This window comes from Thermobia domestica, chromosome 8 (genome assembly GCF_964235325.1).
Source record: "Thermobia domestica chromosome 8, izTheDome1.hap1.1, whole genome shotgun sequence".
Classification (NCBI taxonomy): Eukaryota; Metazoa; Arthropoda; class Insecta; order Zygentoma; family Lepismatidae; genus Thermobia; species Thermobia domestica.
Window position 1 is genome coordinate 157,560,746 of NC_137461.1, and position 12,218 is coordinate 157,572,963.

The 12,218-nt window shown below is 40.8% G+C and overlaps 1 protein-coding gene across 1 annotated transcript in view; it reads right to left on the bottom strand.

The window, feature by feature from the left end:
- LOC145692360 (alpha-tocopherol transfer protein-like) overlaps positions 1-12,218 on the bottom strand; it is a 191,745-nt gene that overhangs the window by 85,256 nt on the left and 94,271 nt on the right. The window lies entirely within an intron of this gene.

Genomic DNA, 12,218 nt, shown 5'->3' on the forward strand with positions numbered 1-12,218 from the left:
ATACCGCTTTTCTTGCCAGATCTAATACTGTTCAAACCATAAATAAAATACTTCAGCAGGCAATTGACGCCTTTACCTCCTGGTGTTCCAAATGGCGCCTCACTATCAATTCTCTCAAAACACAAGCTCTCATTTTTCTCCCACCTCGTTGCCGCTCACGAATCCATCGCAATCCTTCCCTTCTTCACATTAATGTAAACGGCACTTTCATCCGCCCATCATCACAAGTTACCTACCTTGAGATCATCTTTGATTCTAAACTCAGTTGTAAACCCCACCTACAAAAGATTCGATCACAGGCAACGATCCGCTTAAACCTCCTCCGACGGCTAGTGGGCACAACCTGGGGCTTACATACCGACACCGTCATCACGACCTATAAAGTATTCCTCCGACCTGCTCTCAGACATGGCCATATCTGCTGGATCTCTGCCCCTGATGAACTATATAATAGACTCGCCATCTCCGAAAGACATGCTCTCCGACTTGCTTATCGTATCAAACTACCAACACCGACTGCCGACCTCTATCGCCGAACCAACTTTCCAACAATATTTCCATATAAACTTTCCAACAACACTTCATTAAATATATTACAAAAGTCATTGCAGACGGAAATCCGATATTCCTAGACACCTTTCAACAGGACATAATACATGATACGCCCCCACGTCACCAAGCCACTCCTCTCCAACATCTTCTCTCTATACCATAACACTCTAGACGACGATGACCCTCAAAAGGCCGACTTTGCCATTTATCATCCACCTCATCTTAGTTCATGCATTTATCCATCTCTGCACTAGTGTTCCATCAATGTTGCTAGCAGCGGCCTTTATCTGTTTACATAAGCCCTGTGACGCCCCAGGGCAGAAGATAACCATTCACTCGTCCATACTAACATATACCCTCGTGTTTTTGACGTCCAACTGCACTTCACCTCATCTCTCATAATAAAAATAATAAATAAAAAATAAAAAATAAAAAAACAAAAAATAAAATAAAATAAAATAAAATAAAATAAAATAAAATAAAATAAAATAATGCTCCAAACCCTCAATGCCCCCTATAAATAAAGAAAATTCCCCATACCTATAATCCTCGTCCCGTAGAAAGGGCGTAACTCTTTGATCGGCTTATCCTTAAAAAAAGCGCTTTTAACGACACTTACCAGCTGTGACGTAGCACACGTCAAATCAACTGTTTTTTGAAAATCCTTTCCTCGATCCTGGGACTTGCTCGTCAGATATTCGCTGAGCAACAGCTGTCACACTTATCTCAGCCAAGGGTAGCTCGTTGCGACGCGTCTAGACTGGGACATTTCCTCACCTAAGACACTATCCGAACGGGCGGCTTCTACCTGTTTACCTTACCTTATTAGCTGTTTTATGTTTTTTGAAATCATCATCATGGCTACTGGACCTCGCGCTTCTACTAATCTTTCTTTGGGCCCCTCCGCTCCCTCAGCATCTGCAGACAAGCAAAGGGAGAGCTCTAAACGCACCTCCCGTAGCGAAGTTCATCATAATCAGCCTCAGTCACCACAAGCAAAGCGCCATCACACTCTCAGTGAATCATCAACTGACTCAAACTCATCTCATCGCATGGACTCTGAAACTTCTACTTTTACATCTGTCAAACCTACTGTTTATTCATTTCTGCGCACCAACTACGATCCTCAATACCTAGATCTTAAGAAGCTGTATCATCGTATCATCAAATACATCCCACGGACGAGTATCGCTCAAATCATCTATGCACAGAAAGGCATCATCATTAAAACTCCAGACGATAAATTAGCTTCAACAATTCGAAATACTTATCCGTACCAAATCTTTGGAAAGAATGCATCTATTTCTAACCTCAACAGTCCATCAGCCAAACAACCGCCGCCATCACGCAAACAACCTGCTCTGTCTGTCGTCATCCGAGGTGTTGACTAGGGTGGGTTGAAAAAACCGATTTCTTTCAAATCGAATTCTAATAGTGCGGAAAAGTTGGACCATCTATCGAAACGTGTAAGTGTATTTTTTTTAAATCGCGCGAATATCTTCAGTTCGCGCATCCAGGTTAAAGTTTTACCAAATTGTCAAAAATCATACTTTTTTGGAACACCCTGTATAGAACACAGGTTGCTTCTGATCTTAGAAATGACCAAGAACTCACCACGAGGCGTTGGCGGCACTTCGAGTTCCACCCACACTCTTCCCAACCACCCTACCATTGTAGAAATTTCAAATTTATTTCTTTTGTATTTAGGGCATAACTTTAAAATCAGACTTCTTACTAAAATCTGGCATTATAGAGCGTGACAAAAGTGTGGTTCGAATAAAACCATCTCTGTTTAAGTAGACACACACTTTTGTAGCAGCCTCTGTTACAAGTTTAACACATCTTTCTGCGGACTGCATGTTACATGGAAATTTTAAGTAGTGAAACTCTGGTAGTTCTTTTGTTTTTAGAAATGACAAAATTCGCGGTGTTACATGGGCCATTGGTGGTGATGAAAGTTTACACGTTGACCAATCTATCAATACGGTATAGTCAGTTGCTTCAAAATTGAGATTAGGTGGTAAAATATTTATCACACTTTTACCTGATGGTTGATTTCTCCATTTCAACAATCTTCTGAAAGCTAATTCTCTTATATGTTTCCATTCATTACATTTTAATGAGTTACCTTTCAGACATCTTTTCGAGTACCTAGATGATGACACTTCAGGCCCCAAATCATTTTCTGGAACTATCGCCAAACAATTGAAAGACTGTGAGCAGCTTCCTGTTGTTGGTTATGAGAATACTCAGACCGAAGATATCTCCATAAAAGAAAATAACCTGAGCAAAGACCAAAAATATCTTCTTGATATTGTTAGAGCTATAAACAGCGGCGAGTGTCCAGGTGGTCTTGCAGTAAAGAATCCATGCCCAGTAAGTCATTCAAGGTGGCTTACTATAGCGAATCGTACTTCAAGGTTATATATTTGGACAGGATATCCTTCATTTGAGCTGAAGACATTGGCGATTTACATTGTAAAAACATATGCAGTAGCTTGGTTTGCTATTAAGCAAAATTTGTATGTAAAAGATGGTGCCAAACATGTGTTAAAATTGCTTCAGAAGTCACGATATCTACCGGAAAGTTTACTAGAAATTATCGATCTTGCAATACAGCAAAATGCTTTTTTCGCGCACCCTGAAAACCTTATTTTGACCATGGCGATGGATGAACGGAAATACATAAAAGAATTAGCTTTCAGAAGATGGTTGAAATGTAGGAATCAACCACCATCAGGTGAAAGTGTGAGAAATTTTTTACCACCTAATCTCAATTTTGAAGCAACTGACTATACCGAATTGATAGATTGGTCAACGTGTAAACTTTCATCACCACCAATGGCCCATGTAACAACAGCGAAGATTTTGTCATTTCTGAAGACCAAAGAATTACCAGAGTTTGACTACGTAAAGTTTCCATGTAACATGCAGTCCGTAGAAAGATGTGTTAAACTTGTAACAGAGGCTGCTACAAAAGTGTGTGGCTCCTTAAACAGAGATGGTTTTATTTGGACCACAATTTGTCATGCTTTATAATGCCAGATTTTAGTAAGAAGTCTGATTGTAAAGTTATGCCCGAAATACAAAAGAAATAAATTTGAAACTTCTACAATGGTAGAGTGGTTGGGAAGCTTGTGGGTGGAACTCGAAGTGCAGCCAACTACTCATGGTGAGTTCTTGGTCATTTCTAAGATCAGAAATGAGCGAAGAGCTGCACGCTCAGATCGAAAACATAGAAAATGATTCCCTTCGTAAAATTTTCGATTTTTAAGTTCCAATACACGAACTGAAGATACTATCCAATTTCTATTTTCTTTTTTCTGAATATTTCCGCATGATTGGGAAAAATATAACCACCATATTAAAATTATAACAACATAAACGATTTTATACAGGGTGTTCCAAAAAGTACGATTTTTACAATGTCACGAGATTTTGACCTTAGAGCAAGAACTGAAGATATTATCCGATGTTGATTTTCTTATCTTCTGTGTATTGTTACATGCCTACTTGAAAATTAGCGCTCTATTACAACTATCAGAAGCAACCTGTGTTCTATACAGGGTGTTCCAAAAAAGGTATGATTTTTGACAATTTGGTAAAACTTTAACCAGGCTATACTGGATAACTGAAGATATTACGCGATTTCAAAAAAAAATTACACTTGCACTTTTGGATAGATGGTCCAACTTTTCCGCACTATTAGAATTCGATTTGTAAGAAATCGTTTTTTTCGACCCACCCTAGTGTTGACCCCTCCTTCACAGACGAAGAAATCACTCAGGAACTCAAACTTGATGGTCATTCTATCATCAAATGTCTTCATATTAAAAACGCTCAGGGAAACACATACATGGTTCGTGTACTAACCAACTCACATGACACCATCGTTTCTCTTCTTTCAAATGGGGCATTCATCTATCCCAAACGTCATCGTGTCGAGCCGTCTCGATCTCCTGAACCTCTTCCTGTGCGCTGTGAAAAGTGCTAGGTATATAATGACCATCCGACCGCTTCATGTCCTAATCAACTCAAATGTGGTTTCTGCACTCTCCTTCATAGCACCCGCAATTGTACTAATCTCAAAGAATCTCCTAAATGTTCCACTTGTAATAAAACTTAACATGCCACTTACAGCTACAAATTCAAGGCAATACCTACTGCGGATCCATTCAAGCCTGAACTAACTGTACCACTGAAACCACATGTTACTCAAACAGCTTCTGCTCCCCACGATGTCTGCCAATCAATCACAATTACACAGTTCTTATCGTTTATAACTGTTACACTTCAAAATATTCATCCTTTATTGCGCAACCATATCCTCTGTCAAGTTCAACAAGCTGCCAAAACCATCCTCAACATTAATTTCACAGCTACTTATTCTGGACAAACTGTTTACCTCCACTCTGATCCATTGCAAACTGATGTTTAAAACTCTCTCACTCATCATACTGTTTTTAATTATTATGGATATTAATTTTCCTTTTATGAACATTAGTTCTTTACAGCAACATAAGATCTTATTTGAACAACTCCTCTTTGAAAAACGTATTTCATGTTTCCTCTTAAACGAAACTCATCTTACGGCCCGGAAACAAGTACACCTATCGAATTATACCATGCTACGACACGATATTCAGATTCCAGCAAGAAGAGCTTGTGGTAGAGTAGCTATCGGATTTTCGCCATCTCTTCCTTTCCGCCGTGCTACTCTTCCCCTGAACTACTCTCCATTACCTGAACATTTAGTTATTACATTGTATTTTAACCAACTCAACATCACGGTTGCGACAATCTATATTCGTCCTGGACATCCTCTTCCGTATCAGTTTATTCAATATATCTCAGACAATTATCGCACTTACATCATTCTAGCTGACCTCAATTTTCACAGTCGCACCCCCCGTCAACGGCAAGATTTTCACAATTACCTTCTAACACGTACTTCTGGACACTTTCATCCGTTACCTAAACCTACTCGACCTAGTAGTTACACGACGTCAGATGTTGTTATTACTTCTATTAATCTCCAAACTCGTTGTAGACTTGATGTACTAGATCCTCTTGGCAGTGATCGTGTATCGATACTTTTTACCATCACACCGCCCCGTCCTGCTGCTAGTACTACTTCTGAACCTCCTCGCTCTTATCCAATGTTTGATAAAGCCAACTGGAGTGGTTATCGCACCATACTCGAACATCAACTAGAAACTGTCCAGGCACCCATTACAGAAGACGATCTTTATGTTGCGCTCGCTACTATTACTGCTGCCATCAACACTGACTCTGCCCAAAACATTCCAATGCGCATTGTTCATAGTTTCAAACCAGCTCTTCCTCCTCATTATCTAAAGCTTATCAGACGTTCCCGGGCATCTTATAGAGACTACACTTACACAGGCAATCTTGAGTCTCTCCGTCTCCACCGTCAATATCAACGCACTGTCTATAACTACATAGTTGCTTACAAACGCCGTCGCTGGATCACTACAATGATCTTTCCACCACCACTCATCCTACAAAATACTGGAAGCGTTTTCAGCAACTCACTGGCCGTTCATCTCGCACACCTTCCCCACTCTTAGATGGCGAACAACCACTCGCTGACGATACTGCTAATGCAAACGCCTTTGCCGATTACCTCCAAGGAATTTTTACTCCTCTTTCACCTGATCCGTCTCTACGCCGACATCCAGCCGATAATCTCAAACTTTCAACTCCAGATCTGCAACCCAATTCCAGCCACCATCTCCCTGCAAATAGTCACCTTACTCCTCCTATTACGGTTGAAGATATCCACATAACAGTCGCCAGAAAACGTCAGTCAGCTCCAGGCGCTGATCGTATTTCTCACCGACATGTGAAAGAGGCTCCATATATTCTTCTTCATTTACTAGCTGCTATCTATACAGTTATTTTACGCACAGGCTTCATCCCGACTTCTTGGAAATCCTCGATCACTCTCAGGTTTCCCAAACCAAACAATCCTACACATGCTGTCTCTTCGTATCGGCCCTTTCAGCTCACGCTAGTGTTCAGCAAAATTCTAGAACGTATCCTTGTTACGCGTCTGCACCGTCATCTATCCGTTCATAATTTACTTCCTCTTTCGCAAGCAGGCTTTCGCCCTTCCTATAGTATTAATGATCAGCTTATGAGCCTATCAACTTATATTACACTGCAGTTCAATACGTCCAAACCTTTCTGTCTTGTCTTATTCGATCTGGAAAAAGCTTTTGATAAGGTGTGGCATCTTGGCCTTATATATAAACTACTCTCTTTCCGTCTTCCTCTGTGTTACATCCGTTTCATCTTCCACTTTCTCTCCTCCCGCCTTAGTTATATATCTATCAACGACCACCTCTCACACCCCATTTTCCTGCATTCTGGAGTTCTTTAAGGTTCATCATTATCTCCGTTATTATATCTCTTATATGTAGCCGATTTTCCTCCATTACCTGGCATATCAGTTTATATCAGTTTGCCGAAGACACAGCCTTTCTTGCAACCGCAAACACTGTCCAAGAGATAAATCGAACACCGCAGATTGCCATTCACACCTTTCTCTCTTGGTGCATACGTTGGAGATTGAAATTAAACGCTGCCAAAACACAAACAATCATATTTCTTCCTTCGAACAAGCGCTCACGCGTCTATCGCAATCCGGCTAACTTCTCTGTCCATGTCGACCACGTTCCTCTCCAGCCACAAAACACTGTTACATATTTAAGGATAGTCTTCGACAGACATCTTAAATGGACAGCCCATCTGAAATCCATATGTGCGAAAGCATACAATCGTCTCAATCTTTTACGCCGCATCACTGGTACAACTTGGGGGCTAAACACCCGGACACTTTTAACCACTTACAAGGTTTTCCTTCGTCCCGTTCTTACCTTCGGTTTTACTGCCTGGATTGCCGCTGCTCCCTCGTTTTATACTCGACTACAAATTCTTAAACGGCATGCCCTCCGCCTAGCTTTCCGAATCTGACTTCCCAGCCCAACCAACGAACTCTATGATCGCACTCCATTTTCAGACATTCTTTACCATCTCGAAACTTTGCGATTCCGCTACATTTCTTGTCGGTTTCAAACTCATCACCCTATGCTTCTAGCCACAATGCATCATTTCGCTTTACATCCTTCCAATATCCTTCTACGTCATACCCGCTTTCCCTCCTCTTTACCCCCTACCACTTCCCCCTACCCCCCGACAGTCCAGACCATCTATTCATCACAGACTACATCATCGCCACAGCATCACCTTGCATCATTCCATCTTATGCACAGTAGTCCTATTGTCTAACTGGGCTTCCCCTGTCTCCATCAGATCCGGAGTCGCCTTCGGATCAGAAGATAACACGCGTCTGTTTTGCTAACTATACCCGATGTTGTGATGTCTGGTGCGCCTCATTTCCATTCATTCCATCCACCTTAATTTATGATTATAGTTAAAAGCCATAATGTCCACCCTCTTCCACAATATATGGTTAGTTAATAAAATGAATTAATGTCTCCCCACTGTATTTATGATTGTGTATAAACTGATGTTGAATAAAGTTTAATAAAAATAATAATACCCATCCACACTCTCCAAATTCTCACGATCCCATTACTCCACTTCCTGATATAAAGGGCGGTACCCTTTGGGCGGGAGCTAGTCGACCGCGACTAGCAAAAAAAAGCGCTTTTAACGCAATTCGAACCAAGGAGCCTAACCTCTCTTGTGTCTGTTAATGTGCTAGCTAGGACCAAGTGTTGCATACGCATTTGTGAGCACAGCCCTCGTACAACACTCAGAGTGTTGACGGAAGTTTACACTTTTGGGGGCAAACTTGATTTTTGAATCTCATTCATCTTTTCATTCATTTTCACATTCATTTGGCCTTAGGATACTTCATTGCGATGGAGGACTCTGGCAATACTAACGGACAATCGGTTATCGGTCGACATACGGGATTACCAACTTCTCTTTCTACAACTACAAACACTTCGCGTGTTCAAGTTGCACCCACTGGAGCATCCAGTCGCACAAGACATTTTTCTTGGGGAAGTAAACCAGTAGCAAGCACATCTAAAGAGAGACATATCTACTGAGTCAACTCAGTCTGCTAAGAGATTTCGTGGTGGACCTCTATCTTCTACATCCAACCAATGGACACTGGATCGTCACCTTCAGAATCATTATCCGAAACTCTCAACATAAATCCGGATCCCATTTACAATTTTCTACTGACTGACTTTGACCCGAAATACACATATCCAAAGATGATCTTTCTCCAGATCATTAAATACGTTCCACATGCAAATGTTGAACAATTAGTTCACACTAGAAATGGATACATTATAAAATCAAAAGATCCAAATTTTGGAACCTATCTACGTAATAAGTCATCTTATGAAATCGTCGGGAAAAACGCAAAATTAACCAAAAAATCTGATTCTAGGCCTGAACAAGCACCACCACCTAAAAAATTGCCAATGTTATCTGCCGTTATTCGTTGTGTTCTTCAAGAGTTTACGGACGACGAAGTGCGCGAAGAACTTATTCGAGAGGGTATTAACATTGACAAATGCATACGCATTAAAACCAATAATGCGCCAACATATATGATACGTGTTTTCTCCCAAAACCAGCAGGCTATCGATAATCTTCTGGCACACGGTGCACCTATTTATAAGAAAATTCATAGGATAGAGCCTTCTAAAACTTCTGGGCCAGCGTCTCTGCGGTGTGAGATGTCAGACCTACAACGCTCACTTGACAAACAGTTGTCCAAATCAACCGCGATGTGGATATTGTGGCAACCCACATGAAACAAGGTTGTGCCAAAATCAACAACAACCTCCAAAATGTTCCACATGTGGAGAGATGCACCCCAAATACAGCTACCGCTGCAAGGCAAAGCCCCCGGCAGAACCACTCTCCCGGAGTTTACTGCAACCATTTGAAGTTCTGATAAAACTACCCCTCCAGCTCAATCTATTCTACATCCACTCAGTATCGAAGATTTTCTTCGTTACTTCACTGTAGTGCTTCAGAACGTGCTGCCATTTCAACGCGATCATATACTTCGCACCATAACTGCCACTGTAAAATCTTCCTTTAACATCAATATGCATGGTACATATTCAAGACAGTATGCTCACTTTCAAATCGCGCCTCTTGAAACCGTCGTTTAAAGCCATAGTCTTTCTGATCCTAATTATGAATTTATTGTTTACTAATATTCGATTTTTCCAGCAACATACACTTCTATTCGAACATCTCTTACTGGAAGAACAAATTGATATTTTTGCTATCAATGAAACTGCACTCAAACCTAATGTCACAGCTCGCATCAAGGGTTATCTCCTTCACCGACATGACTATATAGGACCTTCCGCCAGAGCTCAAGGTGGAGTTGCAGTGGGTTTCTCACCTAAATTACCATTCCGGCAATATCATCCACAGGCTTTTGACAATCATCCAGAACATCTTATGTTGTCCGTTTACTATCCCTCCATTGTTCTCAACGTTGCTACAATCTATATCCGGCCGAGGCACTCAATACCATTTGATTTTTTCAATTACATTGCTCATAATTTTCGAAATATCATCATTATGGCTGATATCAATATTCACAGTCGCAGCGACCGAGAAAAACAACAATTTATCAATTACGTAACTCAACAGCTACATCTACATATTCATGCCTTATCTAGTCATACCAGACCAAGTAGCCAAACAACACCCGAAGTTGTAATTACGTCACTTAATCTGGTCGGCGATTGCATTATAAAGGTACTTGATACAATAGGCAGCGATCATTGCCCAGTGAAACTAACGCTTAATAAGGGCCAGTGAAACTAACACTACTTCGGTTTTCCGTACCGTCAAACGTTACGATAGAGCTGGTTGGAATAAGTATAGGACAACTGTTGAAAAAGATATTAATGATCTTACAGCACCAACTACTGAATCTGAATTGTATAATACTATCTCGCGACTTATAGATACCTTAACCTGTAATGCTGAAGCGTCTATTCCTATAGACAAAATTTGTCTCTATCGACCAACGTTACCGCCTCAATTTCTGGCCATTGTAAAACGTGCACGGCAGCACATTCGAGAATACCACCGTACTGGAAACGAAGCACATCTTCATTGCTATAGACAATGGCAACGAGCAGTAGAAACCTACCTAATTGCATATAAACGAAGACACTGGGTTCGTGCTTGCAATAAGTTGCGAGACGAAGCACATCCTACCCGCTATTGGAAGAAATTTCATCAATTAACGGGAAAGGATACTGTTACAACCTATCCACTCCATCTCAATAGTGTTCCACTACTCTCGGACACAGATAAAGTAAATGCTTTTGCTGATCAACTACAAACAGTATTCACTCCAACTGAGTTTCCATGCCAGAGCGAACGTGTTGATATTTCCAGTGAATCTTCTCTACAACCGTCTGTAATACATAAAATAGACTTAAATCATTCTCTTACCAGACCAATTACTGCTGCGGAATTACATTCCGCTCTCTGACGAAAACGCAACACAGCTCCAGGAATAGATGACATCTCATATAGAATGCTGAAAGAATCCCCGCCTCTCTTTATTCCTTTATTAATATCTATTTATAATTTCACTCTCAGCACTGGATATCATCCGTTACATTGGAAAGTCTCAAAGGTGTGCATGTTTCACAAACCAAACAATCCCATTCATGATGATAGTTCTTACAGGCCCATTAAGTTAACTTCTGTCTTCAGCAAGCTATTTGAAAAGATTCTCGTCAACATACTACATATTCATCTTAAAGAACACGATCTGTTACCAACACATCAAGAAGGTTTGAGGCCAAACTTTTCTATTAGCGACCAACTGCTACGCCTAACCACGGTTATCACCAATCAATATAATAAAGCTCTTCCAACATGTCTAGTCCTTATGGACTTAGAAAAAGCTTTTGATAAGGTATGGCACTATGGCTTGCTGCGCAAACTACAATCACTCCGATTACCCACTTGCTACATTCGTCTCATTTACTCTTTTTTAAGTTATCGAATACCATATGTTTCAATAGGAAATGTCCTATCTATACCTATTTTTCCGCACACAGGCGTACCTCAGGGATCTGCACTTAGTCCATTATTATATATCTTATGTGCCTCAGATATGCCTCGACCACCGCCTAATGTCTATATTTTCCAATATGCTGACGGCACAGCATTTTTATCGCTAGGGAAAACTATGCTTCAGATCAGCAGAAGCCTACAACTGACACTCGAAAATTTTCTCATCTAGTGCACGATGTGGAAATTAACTGTCAATTCAGAGAAAACAAAAGCCATTGTTTTCTTTCCACCTAAACGTCGAACTAAAGTACGCCGAAATCCCGCTAATCTTTCTATATCAGATGACGGGCATTTTCTTCGACCAAGCGCCTCCGCTACGTATCTTCGTATGGTATTAGATACCAAACTCACCTGGAAGCATCACTTTCATAAACTCGCGGAAAAAGCATCAATTTGATTAAATCTTCTACGCCACCTTACGGGCACAACTTGGAGACTAAGTGCGGATGTCTTACTAAAGACATAAAAGTTTTTTCTCCGACCTCTTCTCACCTTTGGTGACATTGCCTGGTGTCACGCTTCATCTAAACTCT